At 37.2% G+C, this 19,991-nt stretch overlaps 1 long non-coding RNA gene and 1 pseudogene across 2 annotated transcripts in view; one reads left to right on the top strand and one right to left on the bottom strand.

Annotated features, from left to right (window-relative positions):
- The window catches only part of LOC309631332, a 639,135-nt gene that overhangs the window by 498,670 nt on the left and 120,474 nt on the right, over positions 1 to 19,991 (top strand). The gene's annotated exons all lie outside the window — the stretch shown is intronic.
- On the bottom strand, positions 3 to 4,606 carry LOC309630912 (transforming acidic coiled-coil-containing protein 3 pseudogene; annotated as a pseudogene). Its single transcript has 2 exons — positions 4,493 to 4,606; positions 3 to 4,066 (listed from the first exon to the last, which is right to left on the bottom strand). The product of its transcript is annotated as a transforming acidic coiled-coil-containing protein 3 pseudogene (transcript).

The raw sequence follows: 19,991 nt of genomic DNA, 5'->3' as shown, positions 1-19,991 counted from the left end.
CTACTCTTCGTTGCGGTGCATGGGTTTCTCATTGCAGTGGCTTCTCTTGTTGCGGAGCACGGGCTCTAGGCACGCAGGCTTCAGTAGTTGTGGCTCACGGGCTTTAGAGCACAGGCTCAGTAGTTGTGGCGCATGGACTTAGCTGCTCCGCGGCATGTGGGATCTTCCCAGACCAGGGCTCGAACCTGTGTCCCCTGCATTGGCAGGCAGATTCTTAACCACTGCACCAGCAGGGAAGTCCCAACAACATATATAAATCTTAAACCATTTTTCTAAGAGAAAAAAACCAGACAAGGCAAATCTATAGAGTCAGAAAGTAGATTAATGTTTACCTGAGGCTGGCAGGTAGGAAAGGGGATTAATTGTAAATGGACATGAGGGACCTTACTGGGGTGTGAAAATATTGGTGGGTTATGATGAAGACTGCATCACTTGGTAAGTTTACTAAATATCTTGAAATGGTATAGTTAAAAGGGATGAATTTTATTGTGTGCAAGTTATATCTCAATAAAGTTGTTTAAAAAGCAAAGAAAAAGGAATTCTATTTCTTTCTCAATGGGTCCTAGATATGTAGTATATTCTACATCAATAATAGTTACATAATTATAAAATTATCAAATGCTATTTATCATTTTAAGTTTTCAGAATTCAACCTCTAGGCAAAATATGAATTATTTTATTATATTTACAGAATAAAATATAAATGTTCTAAACCTTAATAAAAGTGATAGTATAGCCTCCAGATATTAGGAGAAAAACAGGGGGATGAGAGGTGGAGGAGAGTTTATAATCACTGATACACTCAGTTTCTATTGAGGGATTTCAACAATATTGTCTGAAGCTGATCAATCAAGACGTAGAAGTTTAAGTGTAAACTTCTTACAGAAGTGTACATATAATATGTTACAATTATTACCAATAGGATCCAAAAGTAATAATTCAACTTAAGAAAATTAGGAAGAGAGGACAAGTTCCTGGTCTCTCAAAGTATGAAGACATCAAGTAATATTTGATGTTGATAGATCAAAATATTGAGGTTTGAGTTCCACGAATATGGAATTGATCACCAGAGGAAGTAAATGAGAATTCAAGGTGGCTACTAATGAAGAGTAGGACTTGTAGTAGTTATAGGAAAGTAGTGGGAAATTTGATATTGTGTAACTTTCTCTCCTATTCGATCTTTTTTTTTTTTACTATGCTCATATATTACATAATAAAAACTAAGGAAGATATTTGAATATATCTTTAATACCCTGTTGGCACACATTCAACTCAAGTTTAAAAATTAACTTATCATCTATTTCAAACCAGCTTTTCCTCCAAATTTCCATGTAAACTGGCACTTTCATTTTTAAAAAACAACTTTCATTTTTATTTTGCTTTTTTGGATTTTTTTGTATTCTTTTAAATTTTATACAATAGTTGTATGTATTTTTTAATATTCAGGAAATTTTGTTCTTGGCTCCTACTTGGCCTTCATGTCCCTCTCCCACTCTCCAAGTACGTTCAGTTCTATCCCTGGTAATAACTCAATATTAACCCCTTCTTGCCATTCTCTCTACCACAACCTTTCCCCAACAGCTGTTAGAACCCTCTCTATTTCTTAAGATAAATTTGTATAGAAAAAATATTGTGTCAAGGATTATAAATCTAGTAGTAGTTCCTTAACATTTACTCAAATTTATTCCCTCATCTGCAATCTGTGAATGCTCCAATCTCAGGGTACACTAACTAATAATGAATATTACCTATTTTTCTTTCAAATTATTTACCAATATGATAAGCAAAAATGTGTTTCTAAATTGGTTATTGAGATTTTTTCGTATTAACTTTTTTTTTGGCTCTTTGTACCACTTTAACAAAATACTTGCTCCACTTTTCATTTTTCTCTTACAGGGTTTACAATTTTTATTACTGATTTGTAAATGTTCTTTAGGTATTTATATTAACCTTTGGCTTATCATGAATGATGAAAGTATTTTTCTTGTTTACCATTTATAATTTACTTTTCATAATATTTTTTTGGTGTCATTTAGACCTAATTTTTATGTAGTCAAATCTATTTATTCTCTGTTGTTCTGCTATTGTTCTCTTGTCTTGGAGGCTTTTCCCCATGTTGATATCCAATACTTAATGACTTCAATTTTATTCTAATTGATTAACAGTTATTTTATTTATTTAATGATCTAATTTATATGGAATTTATATGAAAAGTACACATCTAGCTAATTTTTCCCAAAGATTTCACCCAAAGTCTGGAACCATTTGTTGAAATTTTTCTTCTGCCCTCACTGATTTGTATTGCAGCCTTTATCAAACAATATATTTTTATATATACTGGTATTTTGTCCCTGAAGCATCTGTGCTGTTTTATTGCTCCATCTGTCTGTTATGTAAGTCCCACAGTTTTACTAATAAGATTTTGATGCATTTTAAACTATATTTAATGGACATTATTTTCAAGTGCTTTTTCCAGACATACATTGTCTGTCAATCTTGCATCAGTATTTCAATAATTGTACACATTTTATCAGTAAGGAAGCTGACGTAGGAGAGATTGAGCTCTACAGCTAGTACATGACAGAGTTAGGATTTAAACCTAGTGTGTAATTCCAAAGCTAGTACACTTAAATTCTTTTGTTTTTTTTTAACTAAAGGGAAACTTTCTTTAGTTTTTTTTTAATTGAAATATAGTTGATCTACAATGTTGTGTTAGTTTCAGGTGTACAGCAAGGTGAGTTAGTTATACATATATATTCTTTTTTTACATTCTCTTCCATTATAGGTTATTACAAGATATTGAGTATAGTTTCCTGTGTTATACAGTAGGTTCTTTTTGGTTATCTGTTTTATACATAGTATGTGTATATTTTAATCCCAAACACTAATTTATCCCTCCCCTATCCCTTTCTCCTTTGGTAACCATGAGTTTGTTTTCTATGTCTGTGAGTCTATTTCTGTTTTGTAAATAAGTTCATTTGTATCATTTTTTTAGATTTCATACATAAGCGATATCATATGATATTTGTCTTTCTCTGTCTGGCTTACTTCACTTAGTATGATAATCTCTAGGTCCATCCTCTTTAGTCTTCTTTTTAAAGCAATCTGATTTAAAAACAAGTTGAGGTCAAGAGAGAAGAAAGAACATGAAATTGTCTAACAGAGAGTCAGACAGACTGACAGACAGGAGGGAGAGATGGACACTGGTCAGAAACTTCCACGTCAGATTTTTACATCCTGGAAATGAGGTGGACAAGAGATTCTGGTCAATTCATCATTTTTTTTTTTGTCTTCTGCTCAATGTTCTTCTCCAGTGAGTGGATGCTCTTTCCTCAGGCTCACTTGGAAGGTCAATGCCTTTGCCTGGGCCTTACTCCAGACCTGGGCAATCTCCTCATTTGTGAGCTTGAGTTTCTCTCCTGAATGGGCCTCCAGCGCCTGGTATCTCTGACCTTCCTTTTCAATTCTTTCTATGTAATCCTCAACACACTTCTTCAGTGCTTCTTCATATGTGTGGTAGCCTCTGATCAAATCCTTCTGTTTCTCAAACCACCTGAAAAGGTTAAAGAGAGAGATTTTTCCATGTAGTTCAGTCTGCAATAAGTTGATCTTTTTCTTTCAGAACCTTCTGGATTTCAGCTTTTGGTAAGTGCCTTCTGCTTCTGAGTCGCCTCCACTGCCTGGTACACAATCTCCTCAAACCCGTCCATGATCTTCCCCATCTCCAGCTTCTTCTCGGAGAGCCCCTCACCTCTGCTCTTCAGCAACAGGTTCTCCTTTTGTGTGGCTTCACCGTAGCGTCCAGGTCCATGCTGCACTGCAGCATATCCACGATGGGCACGTACCCCCGGCCCGAGGACACACAGGGCCAACCTGGCACAGGAGCATCCCGAGCTCGGAAGAAATCAAATTCCACCAGCTTGGCCTCAGGCGGACTTCCTGAGGAAGGGGCGTCGGCCTCGCCCACCCTGCCTGTCTCAGGGGTCACAGGCGTCGGTCTCTGAGGGCTGTCTTTCAGGAGTGGGTCAAACTTGCCGTATACGGACTGTTTCCTCAAGGGTGACTCCTTGAACGAGACAGTCCCAATCGGCTCCACATAATCCACCTCGGGTCCCGGAAATGCTCACCACTCAGGTCCGGAAGTGCTCCTCACTCCAGCCCGAAGCAGCTCGCGCGGGCAGCTGGGTCAGCGGGCGAGGCAGTGGCTTTTTCCGGGGCTGCTGGTGGGAGCCAAGGAGCCGGAAGAATTCGCCGTTCCTTCAGCCCGCGGCTGCCACGCGGTGTGCACCACAGGCGCCATCCACTGAGGAGAGCCCTCCGCAGCCACAGGCCCCACGCTCAGCCGCTCGGCCACAGGGCCCAGCGGCTCCTTCGGGAGCCATCTGGGGGCCGGACCTCTCCACGGCCTCGGAACAGGTTAAAGTTTGGGTCGTCCAGCGTGTCCCAAGAAAATGCCCCGAGGGTAGTAAGGACCCTCGGGGCATTTCCCCACCTCAGCCTCCGGCCTCCTCGATGCCGGTTTGAGGCCGGTTCTCTCCCCCAGTTTCCTAGGTGAGGAAAGCCTTTTGCTGGTGGCAGCATCAGAGAAGACAAATTCTAGCGTCATTGGCCACTCCTGGCACGGTCGGCCATTTGGCCTCTTCCTTATGAGGCCTTCTGAGGGCCGGCGGCCGCGTTCTCAGGGGCAGAAGCCTCGAGCAGGGAACGGGCCAGCCTGGTGGGTCTGTGAGGGGCCCTTCTTCTCCGCTGGCCTCTGAGGACCCTCCGTTCTGTGTTGGGACACCATCCCTGAAGGGTCTTCCACAGTTTTGGAGGAGGATGTGATGCTTTTATGGAAGGAATGTCTGAAGAATAAGAACCAAACGTTGGTCCTGGAGGTGCCATTTGTTTTGAAGACGCCCCCGGCGTGGGAGAGCTTGACGCGTCCAGGCGATGCAGGTTAGCCCAGCCGGGAGGCGGGAACCCTGTCTTCAAAGGCTGGTTTCATGTACCCTGAAGGGGGGTCGGCCCCACCAATGTTTGTTTCTGGAGAATTCCTTTGGTCATTTTGGTGTCCACTTCCTTGGTGTTTTCTGCGTCCAGATTTGAGGATAGTTTTCTAACCCAATGGTGTCATCTGGAGCAAAACAAGCCTCAGGTTCACTGCGCAAGCTGGGACTTAAAATCCTGTGCATCTGTACCCCGCAGAGGAGACTGAAAAGTCCCCTTCATAGCTTTTCCGACGTTCTTGGGTGGCACAAACTCTTACTGCATCAGACGGAGAACAGATGAGATTCCAGTAAGTGCCGGTGGTTAAAACTGCAGTTTTGCGTACTTTTGTCAGCAGTGACTGTTTTGTCATTTGAGATCTACGGACCCAGTCAGCCCGCCCGCCGAGGGGCGGAGTACAGAGCAGGGCCGAGCTCCTTAAATTTATTGCACTGTCTCTGTTTCTTCTTAGCTTGTCGCCAGTCCTAAGTGTTTTATATTTTGTTGCTCTTATGCTTTCGTATTTTCCCATTATGTCTTCTAATCGCTGCTGTTTATAAGAAAACTGTTGATTTTTTATAATATATTCTGTCCAAATAACGATGAATTTTATATTAGTTCTGATTTTTTAGTTAATTATCTTGGAGTTTTAGTTAGGTAATCTTGCCAGCTATGAAAAATTATCTTTTGCTTTCTCTTTTGCAACATCTTTTTAAATGCCTTTACATTAACATGTGGTATATAATTAATTTATCAACTGTTCTTGGTGAGCATTTAGGTTGTTTTAAATTCGAATGAAAAAGCACCTATTTTTCCTGTTGGTATAGTGAGTCTCATGTCCTTGAGGCTTATTATTAAAATGTCAACCTTAAGGCACATTCCTATGTCTGTATTACAAACCACTACAGTGACCCTTATGGAGAATGAATTTCAAACATATATTTCTTGGCTTCAAAGAATTACAGTTTTTTCAGTAAAGATCCAAGAAATACTTTCCTTCTGGAAGTCAACAATCTGCCTTTTAAAAGAAGCAGAAATTAACACAACATTGTAAATCAACTATACGTCAATTTAAAAAAAAAAAAGCAGAAATTTAGGCCCATTGAAAACGGTAAAGTGAACAGTCAAAACTAGAGAATAAAGGACCCTGCTCATCTTCACTGATATTAGTAAGAGCTAAATGATGGCATTTGTATAGCTGTGACTGAAAGATTAATGTGCTATTTGCAATGTTATAATCTGTACACATAAGCAGATTACAACCTAAATTAATACTTCTCATACTATTGTGATTTGTAGCAACTGAGAAGTTAGTAAGTATAATGTCATTAAAAAGTCGTAGTTTTTCCAAAATATTATAAAAGAAGCATTTATTTTTCTGTTTAGGCACACATGAAAACCAACTCATTTTTAGGATAATTTTAGTATAGTCTCTTCTCTTACTACATTTCTGGAACAGTTTACAGAATATTATAAAAAATTTTCCATCTCTGAAACACTAGTGCTTAATAGATCATTGATTCAGGAAATATTTATTCAACAATAGAAAATGTTAAGTGCCTGCTATGTGCTAATCATTGATTTGGGTAGTAAAAAAAGATTGACCAGCAGCAAAGAGGACCGTCAAGAGTCCTGTCTTTGTAGGGCTTATATCCTAATGTGGGAAACAGGCAATAAACAGAGTGAAAACTACTTTGGAGAAAAAATAAAGGAATGTGAGATTTTATTTTCCAAACATTGGAGAATATATATATCTCAATCCCACATGTTCTTCTTACAATATTATATTGACACTTCTCCATCAAGAGACAAGAGCTACATCCCCCCTCCTCCCTTGAGGAGGTAACTGCCTCAACAGGTAACTGCCCCAACCAATAGAATGCCCCAGAAGTGATATTGCCTGATTTCCCAAGGCTATGCCATAAATGGTGATAAGGCTTATGCCTCACTCTCTCTCAGGACATTTGCCTTTGGAGCCTTGAGGCATCATGTAAGAATTCTGACTACCCTGAAGCCACTATGCTGGAGAGACCTTATAGAGAAAGAGAAAGGTCACTTAGGAACCCCCCAGTCCCCAGCCTTTTGAGTCTTCCCAGACCAGGTGCCAGTCATGTGAATGAAGGCTGACAGGTGACCCCAGACACAGCTGTCTGACTGCAACTTCATAAGAGACCCCAAGCCAGAATTGCCCAGCTAAACTACTCTCAAGTTCCTGACCTACAGACACTATGAAAGATAACAAATGATTATTGTTATTTTAAACAATTAACTTTTGATGTAATTTCTTATGCAGCCATAGCAACTGGAAGAAGCAGGGTAAAGGAAAAGAGAGGGATAGGAGGGGATTAGATTTTACTGATAATCATGGAAGGCTTCCCCAAGGTTGTAACAATTGAGCAGAGAATGAAAATGAAATGAATGAAAACATGAAGCCATGTACATATCCATAGAAAGAAAATTCCAAGCAGAGGGAACAGCAATAAAAGCATCCTGAGGCTAGGGATACTTGGCACACTGGATGACCAGCAAGGTGGGGTGTTGCTGGTGGGACATAAACTAGAGGATGAGTGGTTGGATTGATGGCAGGAGTTATATCTGTGTGGAACCTTGGAGGCCTTTGAAAATTTGGAGGATTTTGTTCTGTGTGTAATGGGACACTTTTGAAGGATTGTCAGCAAGAGAGTGATGGGCTCTGATTTATGTATTAAAAGCACCCTTCTGGATGACTTACCCTGATGTTGTCTCTCTCACTGACTTTGCTCCAGTCACACTGGTCTTTTTTCTATTGAATAAACATGCAAAGCTCTTTCCTCACTTAGGGCTTTTGAGATTCCTCTCCCCTTCACCAGCACCTGTCTTCTCATGTCTTCAAATGTGTGCTGCTGTCAGGATCCTTGGTCTCTCCATCCAACCAAAACTACAGTCCACTTCTGGTGACACTTTAAATCACATCATCCTGTACTTACTTGTTTGTGGTGTGTTGCTCTTTCTCACATGTAAGCTCCATGAAAACAGGGACCATGTCTCTCTTGCTTGCTGATATACCTACAGCACTTAGAACAGGGCTTGGAATAAAGTAGGTGCTCCACCAATATTAGTTAAATTAATGCATGAACAACCATATCTTCCATAGATATTGTGAAGAGTAAGTGGTATAATGTATGAAAAGATACTGGCCTGTAGTTGGTTCTTCATGAGTTGTTAATTCAGAGAATTTAGGGGATTTTTTTCCCAGTTTTTTAAACTCTTTTTTTTAACTGAACTTCATCTCTATTCTTATTTGCTTTGTGCAATATAAGCAAAATAGCTTAAATTATTTGGCTCCTTCCAAATGTTCTGCTTTTAATTCCAAAATTAATCTAGTAGTTATCTTACAAGTAGTCTACACAAGAGAAAATCTTCACTACATGTGAACAGAGATTTTTAAATCTAAATATTTGTTGGAAGTACTTTTGGAATAGTACTGGGTTCAGCTTCTGACCCTGCCCCTTTCTAGTAATCTAAACTTGCTAGTCATCTTAAGCTTTTTTATATTTCAATTTCTTCATCTATAATAAGAAGCCAAAAGTGGTAAAGATAAGGCTGTATCTATTTCCAGCCTCACCATTTACCAATTCAGTAATCTTCAGGGAAACTACTTAATATTTACAGTTTCCTCAGCTATAAAGTATCACTAATCATAGAACTTGCTTCATTAGGTTGTCATGAAGTCACAGGGAGATAATGCATGTAACATAGTCACCATGGTCCTTCATTGAAGGAAAGAGTCAATAAATCAGAGTTATCGTTACAAAATAAAGAGATGTTAGGAAAAGCCGCCCTGCCAACCTTGGACTGTTCTTGTGAGGCTCAACCTCTAATGTTTATGAAAAACTATTACACATCTAAATTACTTTTAAAACCATTCTTGACTGACCATTAGGCCTGTATTTGTTCATATTTAATTAATTTGACTGATAATGGAGTATTAATGCAGTGAACATAGAAGAAAATCTGAAAGTATTTTGTTACTTAGTCATGAATATTTATAGGCAAATCTGCTCTGACTTAATTACCATCACATGTTAGAAAAGGAAATATTAATTAAGTTTTAAAATCCGAAACTAACTATTGTAAATGAAGCTTTATGTGACTAGAGCAGGAAATGACTGGCTTAAGGCTGTGCCTGGATATTAAAATTCCTTTTCCAACTAATAAACCTATCAATTCTAAGTCCAAAGCATCAAAATTAAAATCAATTTGAGAATTTTATGTTGGGCATTTAGAAACATTTACTGAAAATATGTTAAAACCTAGTTTAATTTATGTAATTATGAAATACATTGCTTTTATTAGATAATTTTTAAATTAGGTATTGCCTTTTCAAATTAGTTTATCATTTTATAATATCTAAACCTATATAATTTCACGAAAATGTATAAAGTTAAAAACTCAACCTTAAATATTTCAAAATATGTTAACATATATTCTGTGATTATTTTTAACTATGCTCAATTTAACAAAAAATAGATACATTTTTATCCTTTATTTAACAGATGTATCTATGTATGTGCTTTAAGACCAAATTACTTTTTAACGCTAGAGAAAATGCCAAATTTTTTGAACTGCTACCAAGTGATTTTATCAAGTAAATTTGGGGTAAAAAAATCACTGGAAATGTATGAAAATATCTAACATTCTGTATGAATTAAACTTTTTTGTAAGGTCAATGTAAATGCTACATATAGTATGTAATATGTTAGTCATTCATTCTCTCAGCTAGAATCATGTTAGTATCTGCTTCCACATATTTATTCTTCAATAAATGTTAACTGAGTACCATGCTAGTTGGTTGCTACATGGAACTAATTTATAGTCCAAATAATAAGGCTGACATAACTTTGGAATCAGGAAAGAAAAACTAAATATAGTTTATGTATTTATTGTATGCCATTTTTTTCAAATTTTATAACTTGTTTGCTTATAATAATGACCTCATTAAGAGACTGTTAATGTTCACATTGTTACTATTTATTAACTAGAATATTTGATTTGCCGGTCTCATTCTCTCATTTTGCTCAAACCATATGAATTAAATTATATAATACCTCATATATTCTAAGCGTAAAACTTGTTTAAATTCGTTTACTCTTTGTATTTTTTAGTATTTATGATTATTATGAATCTCATTTTTATTCTTTATAGCATATTCTATTATTCTATTAAGAATAAAATAACAATACCTATTTTTGGTAATAGAAATCTCTTGATTCCATGGTATGTCTTTAGAATTTCTACACCATGGATTTATGTCAATGGATGATAAATCTTTGATTCTTAAAGATGTCCAAGTAGTGCATAAAAGCCAATTGTCAAGATAATAATCCATTTCTCAATTTTCATTGAATTCTCTGACAAAGCCCCATATTTGTCTTTTAGGGGGAAATTATGCAAATGAAAATAAGCACATGTCTCCAGATTCAAAAGCCAGAACTTACAGGACAATGATAAAGGAGATCAGAGGGTGAGTACCTTTGTAAAAATTATCATTGATGTGCATTGCTTCCATATATCCTTTTCCCTTTGGCTTTTGTAGGAGCCTGTGTTTTTGTGAGTGTGCTCTGAGTGAGCCTATTCAAGGCAGCTGCTCTGTTTCATTAAGTTACAAATCCAGGAAGCAGTGGACAGTAGAAGTATAGCTGTAAGAGGACAGGGTGGCCCTCTTACACTGATACAGTCAGTGCGAATATTGAAGACTACCAAATGTTTTTGTAACTGAATATATATGAAAGTGTTGATAGTGTAAATAGCTCAGATATAAAAATATCAATAAGATTATAGAAAATAAAGTCATTACCTTTAATTATATTTATTTATGTTTTCCAAAATTTGTCCTGAAAATTTAAATAGAACTTACAGGTTGGTATGGCTAATTCCAAGCAGCACATTACTGACTGTAAGATTAGTCCCTAATAGGTCACTGACTATTGTTGTGAGTCACTACAAGTTGCTCTTGTAGCTATATCTCATCAGATAAACTAAATTACAAGATTCTAAAGGTCAGGGACTGTGATTTCTTTTGAGTAGTTCATCTCCAGGGTTTAAAATTAGGACTTACACCTTCATACAACAAGCTACAGGAGGAACAGGCCATGCCTCCATGATGGACAATAAAGTGTGGGGGTATTTTGGGGGGTGGGGGGTATTTTGGGGGTGGGGATTATTTGTTATACTTTGTTTTGTATTATTTTGTTCATGACAATAAAATTGCACTTAACCTTATTTTAATCAAAGACATATAATTTGTAATTTTTAAATAGTGGAAACACCTTTCAGAAATAAGTATATTTTTTCATTAAAAAATAGATGTCTCAATTTATCTTTCAAGGTCAGTCTATATTAAACTCAAAACACTCCTCCTGAAAACTTCTTGTAAATTATAATATGAGATTTATAATTTATCTGAAATGTCTTCTTAATAGAGTTTATTTTTAATAGGATGTAGACTAAAACTATATGGCAATTGAGCAGAGCATTATGAAGCACCATATGGGCTTCTAAACTAAGAAGATGATACACACAGGTCCTGCCAACTACTCTGTCTCCTTCTCCACCTGCCAGTCTCCCACCACATCCTGAATTCTGTCATGATATTGGGTGCCTTGGTATAAATTACTTAACAGTGGTCTGTATGTTCTTCAGTAAGTATCTCTTAATCATGAAAGGCAGAAAATAAAAAGAACCCTAACCTTATTAAAAATTGGTGACCTGTTTAAAGTTACAGGACTATCAACATATAAACATTTTCAAGTGGAGATAAGAGGTGAAAAACAATTACCTGACCATAATTGGAGACAAGAGCTAGGTGATGAATAGAAACTGACAAAGTTAAAGCAGAGCAAATTGCTCAGAGTGGCAGCTAGACTAGCCCTGACAGTAACGAGTAAACGAAAAGAACTGAACCACAATATGGTTGTCTGGTTTCTCTCCCCTGTTTATGGTCAACTTTTAGGCATTTTCTCTTCTATAGGAAGATAGATGCTTCCTTTTACTGTTTATGCTTCTTTCTGCTATCCAAACTTAGACCCTTCAGTCTAGATGAGTTTAAGTCATAGGAAAAAACATTGTGTACAGTATTCATTAAAACATACTACTAGCTCAGAAAATTAAACATCTGTGGAACCTACTCTGGTGGCAAGAAATCAAGGTCGGCCGAAAATAATGCAGTAGGGGTGGGTTTGTTTGATATATATTCTTTCCCATTCCCAATTCCTTCTCCTTCTTCTCATTTAAGTGGGGAGAATGTCCATTAAAATGCTGTACGTGTAGTATTGTTTCAACATTTTAATCTATAACTGCAGTTACTAGCCTTGCTTTTCTGCCTGTATTGTCTGTGCCTTCTTGATTCTCACCACATTTGTCTCTCTGATGATTCCCATCCCCTCTTCTCTTTCCGGTTCTTCTTCCTCTATTTTTTTCTCCCTTTCCTGTAATAGGAAAAAACGAAGAGGTGTAATTACAGTAAAAGGTGAGATGAGGATAAAACAGAATAAATGGCATAATGACCATGTCTAATTTTATCATTTACTATTTGTGTAATATTTATTTTTCCTCAGAACTTATTTATCTTACAACTGGAACTTTGTACCCTTTGACCAATATCTCCCCATTTCCCCACCCTCCAGCGCCTGACAGTCACTGCTCTACTCTCTGTTTCTAGGAGTCCAGCTTTTTTAGATTCTACATATAAGTGATATCATATCATATTTGTCTTTCTCTACCTGACTTATTTCACTTAGCATGGTGCGCTGAAGGTTCATTCATGTTGTTGCAAATGGCAAGATTTCCTTCTTTTTATAGCTGAATAATATCCCATTGTGTGTGTGTGTGTGTGTGTGTGTGTGTGTGTATATATATATATATATATATATATATATATATATATATATATATGTATGCACACCACATTATCTTTATCCATTTATCCACCCATCAATGGACACTTAGGTTGTTTCCGTGTTTTGGCTATTGTGAATAATATAATATTTATTGTTTATATAATAATTAAGTATTACTAATTATCTTACTGGGAGTTTGCTTCTTTTTAACCCTTTAACTATGCCACTTTAGAACTATGTTATTAGACATGCCATGTTTTTTCTTAGTTCATAGCTACATATTTCCCTAAGTAATATTATCAGGATTACCACATACCTATTTCCAAAAAAGCAAATATCAGAAAAGGGAGGAGAGGTACAAGTAGAAGAATGAAGGATAGGATGAAGGAAGGAGCCAGATATGTCTCTCTCTGCCTTGGTTGGCTTCTCTGATAAATGGCTGCACCTTTTCCATGACTCCAGCACCCATGTCTGTGATCCCCGCTTCTGCTGAGCAACCCCTGCCCTAGCCATAGCCCTCACCACATGGGCTCTGGTAACAGATCTAGCTCTAGAAATGGTAGCACCTCCCTGAGATTGCTATCCTCTCAGTTGTTTCACTCTTCCCTGTTCACTGTCTTGTCTCTTTCATGGCTAATGTAAACAGGTTTCCTCTAATAAATCATTCTGTTTGAAAGATCTAGAATGATTTCTATTTTCCTGACTGAACCCTAATGGATGCAAGTATTATAGTAAAAAGAGCCCTGCAAATAAAGTCAGAAGATCTGATTTCATGTCCTAATGATGACTAATTAGCTGGAAAGTTTGGATCAGGCCATTCAACCTCAGGTTCATAAAGTTGCTTTATGATGCAAATATCATACTTTACAGTGAAAGCTCCCTAACTCACCTCCATTAACAGACTTGTCAGATTCATAAAAGCTTTGCATTCCTCCATAAAACATACTGACTGACACCTATGGCACAGTGAAAGGTCAGAGCTAGTAGTCCTCTTTCCAGGAATCAATGCTTCTTTCCCTACACTCCAATTTATGTTCTTACCAAGAGTTGATTGTATTTATTCTAAGACCAGTTTATGCCAGTTATTAGTGTAATTACATAATGTAGTTAGTGAGTGGCAGAGACCATGCTAGTTTGGTGACTTTTACCACATAGAGATATAAAGGAAGGACTGGAAGCAAGTAACAGTTGACCGTTTGGAACGCTATAGAGTTGGTGGAAAACAACCATTCCTCCCCACATCCTTCCTGTGGCTGAGGAAAGTCATTAGAATTGGTCCTCTGGCTCTATCTTTCCAATAAGAAAGGAGTATTCAAACTGTCTTCTGTTGCTACTAAAGCAAGAACTGGTACTCATCTCTTATCTGACAGTGGCTGAGCTCCTGAGAAGCAAAGCACCTGGGGTATAGAGAAGGGGCAGGAGAGAAGTGGAAGATCAGAGGCCGGAAGTGCCAGGACAGCTTGCATTCCCATCAAGTCTGTTGCAAGAATGCCCAAGGATCTCTGCAGTATAGCAAGACAAGGGAGAAGGTGACACAGTAAAACCATTTTGCTGATCCCCCCTCCAACAGGTACACCTATCCACAGAGTGTGCCAGAAGCAAGGCATTATAGGTTGTCCACCTGCTTTGAGAGGTAAGAAGAGGTTGTGCCTATGACAGTTATTCCATATTAGCGGGCAGCACATCAGGAGGCTATTATCAGGCCCTGTGAAGAACCAACAACTGGACATCCCACAAGAGTGCCAGCACTCAAAAGCCCACCATATAGATGGAAGTCACAGCCAGCAATAGACAAATGTGTAATTTCACCACCATACATAAGGGGTGGTTCTCATCTAGAAGCAAAAGTTACAATCAACCAAGGAGCATATAACCAACTTGCTGTGCACGGTTGCTATAAGGACAAATCTCTTCCCTTTCCCTCCTCACCAAACCAATACCAGAGGAACAAGTGTGGAGAAGAAAGGTGTGTTAATAACCAAAATGAAATGTTTTATTAACTGTAAATGACAGAATGTTATGTAATTTAACTGAAATGTTATCAAGGAAGCCCACTAACCAGCAAGAAAAATGGGTGACTTGAAAGAACTGCTATTGAAAGAGTAGTAGAAGTTATTGAAAAATTTATCCATTTCATGTTTTTACCCCCAAATTGAGATTCCACCAATATGGTTACTTGCACATCACTTTTATGATCACATCTTTAACAGATACTTTCAACTAACTATAGTCGGGACTTCTTCTGTAGGTGAACTCACATTGTAAAATTAAGGGGAAAAAAGCACGTTGAAAGTACATTATGAGAGATTATTGGGAGTAAATAGATGTGAAAATAGGATTTAACAAAAAAGGCCTCATAGACAGCCCTGGTCAATAATTGCATTTGAAAAATATAAAGGCATTTGTACATCAAGCACTAGGGTTTCCATCCCATTGTAAATCTTTTCTAAATGTCCAGCCTACACTTTGTAATCTAGCACCTCTTGTTGTCCATATCTGCCTAGTAGGACTGTCATCTCCTAAAATGGATCTCTCCTCCAAAAAAGAAGAGAAAAGCAAAGTCACAGGAAACCAACTGAAGTTGATATGATTTAACCCTCCATCTTATGTCTTCCTGACTTTGACGATGAGCATAGGATATTTGCTTAATGAAAGGACTCTAGGCAAGAACTAATTAATCAAGAATATTAGAATTTATTTCATGTAAGATGTTTTTATCAACCAGGCCTGCTCTACCTACAGCACCCAGGAAGGGCTAACTAAAATACATAATCCATACAGACACTTGTCAGACTTTTTAGACTGCACAGGAAGTGTGCCTAGACAAACATCCTGAAAAAAAACAAATAGGTCTACATTCATTTGCATGTAAGCAGATTAAGGCTGTTGCCTATGCAATGTGATTTGACTGCTATGGGAAGACCCACTCTGACCAAAAAGACCCTCAGAAATGACCTGTCACAGATCCCAAAATTTCTATGATTAGGATAAAGGGCATCAGTGTTGCTTATTTAAAATTAAAAGCTAATACATTTATCAGTTACTCTTCAATACTTTGCATGAATTAGTTGATCAACTAATGAGTTCCAGTTCTCTTAGATGTTAGTCATAGGTTAAGTAAGTTTTGAAGAAGAGGGACCTTCAAGAAAGTTAAATAACAGTGCTTGTCTCAGCAGTATTTGAGGATCAGGGAAGTGGGGACTGAGTGAGGGATGTAGAAATGGGAATGGCTTGCCCTAAAACAAATATCACAATTTCTCCTAGGATCAGGCTTCTGTACCATTTAATTCTCGTCTCAAATTTAAAATAAAGTTATCGCCTTTCCTAATCTTATGTTTTTCCCAAAGAACTTTCCTGAAATTTGGAAAGGGAATTTGCTTTTATTCTCATCTTAAGTCAATTGATATGATATTTGCTCAGACATCAGAGGAGAAATAATGGACAGAAGATGAGACCAGAGCCTGAAGAAACCTATGTTCCACATTCAACTCATTAACAGGAAATAGCTGGCTTTGCCTTCTTTCCCAAGACCTCCTATATAGTTCGTTGCTTTTCAATTTTTGTTTTTGAAGTACCTGAGCCAAAACAACGGCAAGCTTGATTTTTAAAATAGGATCAGTGACAAATGCTGAAATGCCAAGCTGAAGTGCACAGGATACGACCAAGCAAAATGCAAGAAGGAATTTGGAAGGCAGATTAGGAAAATGTGGGCCCAAATCTGTGCCTGCCAACTGCTCTCAGTAAACTGTGCTGAGGTCAAAGATACACTAGGGAGCTTATTCAAAAGCACACACAGACCAAGGAGGCAGATGCTGCTTCTCTTTGAATTTTTAGGGATTTTTAAAAATAAGGGTGCTAGAGCATTTCCCCAAAATTAAGGATTTCCACCTTTGTGGATGAAATTCTTTTTCCCGGTGACTAAACTTCCATCTGGGATAGCTTAGGACTCTTTGGTAATTTTCCTAGTTCATGCACACTATTATAAGATATTTCTCCCACTTGGAACCAGATTCCACTTGTGGTTCTGGGTTCCCTCAGATAGGTCATGCTAAGGTCAAATAGCAACTCCACAATGGAAAAACTGACCAGTACATGTTCTCTAAATGTTTGCAGACCACTCCTGCAGTGGAGGGTTGTTCCATGGGGATAACCAACTAAACATTTCCTAAAATCACAATTTACAAGACTTACAAGAGATGTGTTAAAGATCTTAAACCCAGCCTATACAGCTTATAATATACAGTGAAGGTAATTGTATACTAATATACATTATAAAAGAAATTAATATTTATAAGCTACTTTGAAGTTTTCAAATATAATACACTTTGGATTATAGAAGTTTTGAATCCTTAAATAATCAATGTTTCATAATACCTTGAAAAATGTATTCTTTTGGGGGAAAAGTATTTCAAAAAGCATTAGAAATATATTTGAATAGCCTTTTCAAGAAAAATCTTGAAAAAATTATAACACCAAACAATCAATTTTTATTGATTTCCAAAGATTTTCTAAAATTGATTTTCTAAAATTGATTTTCTAAAATTGAATCTAAATCAATTCTTATTGATTTCTAAAGATTTTTTAAAATCTAAAGATTTTCTAATCCTGAAAAAATTATAACACCAAACCCAAGGTAGTCTTCTACTTTAACTTGCAAACCAGAGCTATGTTTCTATTAATTCAGATTTTGCTTATTTAAAATTATAAATATTACTAATAATCTAAAAAGACACAAAACAAATAGTTCTGAAAGAACACAGGGTATTTAAAAGTCATCTGTTAAACATAAGTCAGGAATTAATGGTAATATAATCAGCAACATGTATTGTATTATACATAGAATATATAGCATGTGGCAGAAGAAAAGAGTGAATTAGGAAATCAAAATATGATTTGCAGATCTCTGGCAAATGTCTCTAAATATGATCAAATTGTCTACTTAAATAGAAAAACAAATGCCTTTTTCAGTTTAGATTTATATTATTGCTACGAATAATTCAGTATAGTCAAGGGCAAAACTGAGGAACTCTGTTTCAATTTAAATAGACGTATAACACAGAAAAGAGAAGCAACAATAGTATTTCTAGGATATATTATTTTCCTTTATTCCCCAAGTTATTAGGGTTCTTTCAATGAGATGTTTCTTGACGTATTTGTATGTGTGGGTTCATGCTATTTATGGGCAGGGTTATTAAACAGTTTGTGCTGTCTGTGTTATATAATTTCATTAGGGCAAATAATAACATTTGGTTAAGGTAAGTAAGTTGCTGTACACATGAAATCAGACAGAAAGCCTTATATTATGAATTTAGGTATTATCTTTATATCTTGGTTGGCTTTTTCCTGGCAACTTTTTTTTTTTTTTAAACAGTGCTGGGGTGGGGCAAATTTGACCGACTGATATAAAAGTGATCCTGATTCTAATAAAGGTGAGTCCTTTTTTTAAAAAATTTATTTATTTATTTGTTTGTTTTTGGCTGTGTTGGGTCTTCGTTTCTGTGCGAGGGCTTTCTCTAGTTGCGGCAAGCGGGGGCCACTCTTCATCGCGGTGCACGGGCCTTTCACTATCGCGGCCTCTCGTTGCGGAGCACAGGCTCCAGACGCGCAGGCTCAGTAGTTGTGGCTCACGGGCCCAGTTGCTCCGCGGTATGTGGGATCTTCCCAGACCAGGGCTCGAACCCGTGTCCCCTGCATTGGCAGGCGGATTCTCAACCACTGCACCACCAGGGAAGCCCCTGGCAACTTTTTATTTATACGTTCAAAGTCATCAGATTTTTCATCCATTTGTGAATAAAAAGAGAAAAATTTTTGGTAAATCTTGGAGATTCCTAGAAAAGAAGCAGTATTTTTCTGACCTCAAATATCTCAGAGAATCATAAGATGGCATTAAAATAGGGCTTCAACTCTGTTTGGCGTATAAAGAACTTGTACTATAAATAAAGAAAGTAAATGTGAGAATGATGAATAACCAGTTGAATTGGTCTTTCCCAGTACATCAGAAATGTCTTGAGCACTAAACAAAGGTTTTAAGCACCAAGAAATAAATAAATAAATAAATAACTTAGTCTGGAATAGATTAGTTCACAGAGTATTTCACTAGCATTTCTATTCTGTTGTTACAGCTAGAGTAAGACCTGGTTTTCCAGGGAAATAATGTCCTGGGCAACTGCTATCTTGGCATAGCTCATCAGAATTCAGGGCAGTTCTAGCCAAGCTATACTGTCTGTTAAGCTTAGTATGTAACTAGTTTTGAAATACTAGCTAAGCAGGTACTAGTGATTTTGAGGTCTTTAATTCCATTATATTGAAGAATAAAGGAAAAATGCATCTGTTAATGAACAACTACCATGCTTCAGTCACAATCCAGGTGCTTGAAATATATCATTGTATGATTCAGAATAGCTATTACTGCTGCAACAAACAACCTAGCAATTTTCAAGGCTTAACACAATAGAACCCTACTTCTATGTCAGGTAAAAGATCAGTGAGTATGTTTGGTGAGCTGCCATCAGGAGGTGATTCAGGAACCCAGGTTATTACCGTCTTGTGGCTCCACTACCCTAGAGAGAGCATCAGTCATTGATTGGATTCTCTGTATCCACAGAGCAGATGGGGGAAGAAAGAGAACATGGAGGTTAGGACTTGAAATGGTGCTTATCACTTCATTCAAGTTTCATTAGCCAAAAACAAATCATAAGGGTAGTTGGGAAATATAGTGTACCTGTGTTCCCAGGGAAGAAGAAAGATTTGAAAAATAACTAGCCAGTATTTCCTGCGATCAGTTTTTTAAAAAATCTCTGGTCTTGAGGAATTTACATTCTACCTGGGCGAAAACAAAAAAAAAGCATAATAAATTAAATTGCATAGTCTTTCATAAGGTGATAAATAACACAGTTGCAGCTGGGGATGGAGGGGAGAAGAGGAGAGAAAACGCAGAGCAGGATAAGAGGGAGAAGAGTCTTTAGACAATGGCTGTAGGTGGCTGAAGTAGTGTGGAGGATAGATCATTGGAGAAGAGATGATCAAAGAAATGGGAGGCCAATTATTGGGGTCTTCATCTTTACCAATAATGTCACAATGTTAGGGAAAGTGATGGTGAGCCAGAAACTAAAATAATAGAGAATAGGGGGTTGGGGGTGTCCTATG

The sequence above is a fragment of the Balaenoptera borealis genome (assembly GCF_965194805.1).
Source record: "Balaenoptera borealis genome assembly, chromosome: 6".
NCBI classification, from domain to species: Eukaryota; Metazoa; Chordata; class Mammalia; order Artiodactyla; family Balaenopteridae; genus Balaenoptera; species Balaenoptera borealis.
The sequence above is the reverse complement of the archived record's forward strand: the minus strand, read 5'-3'. Positions and strand labels throughout refer to the sequence as shown.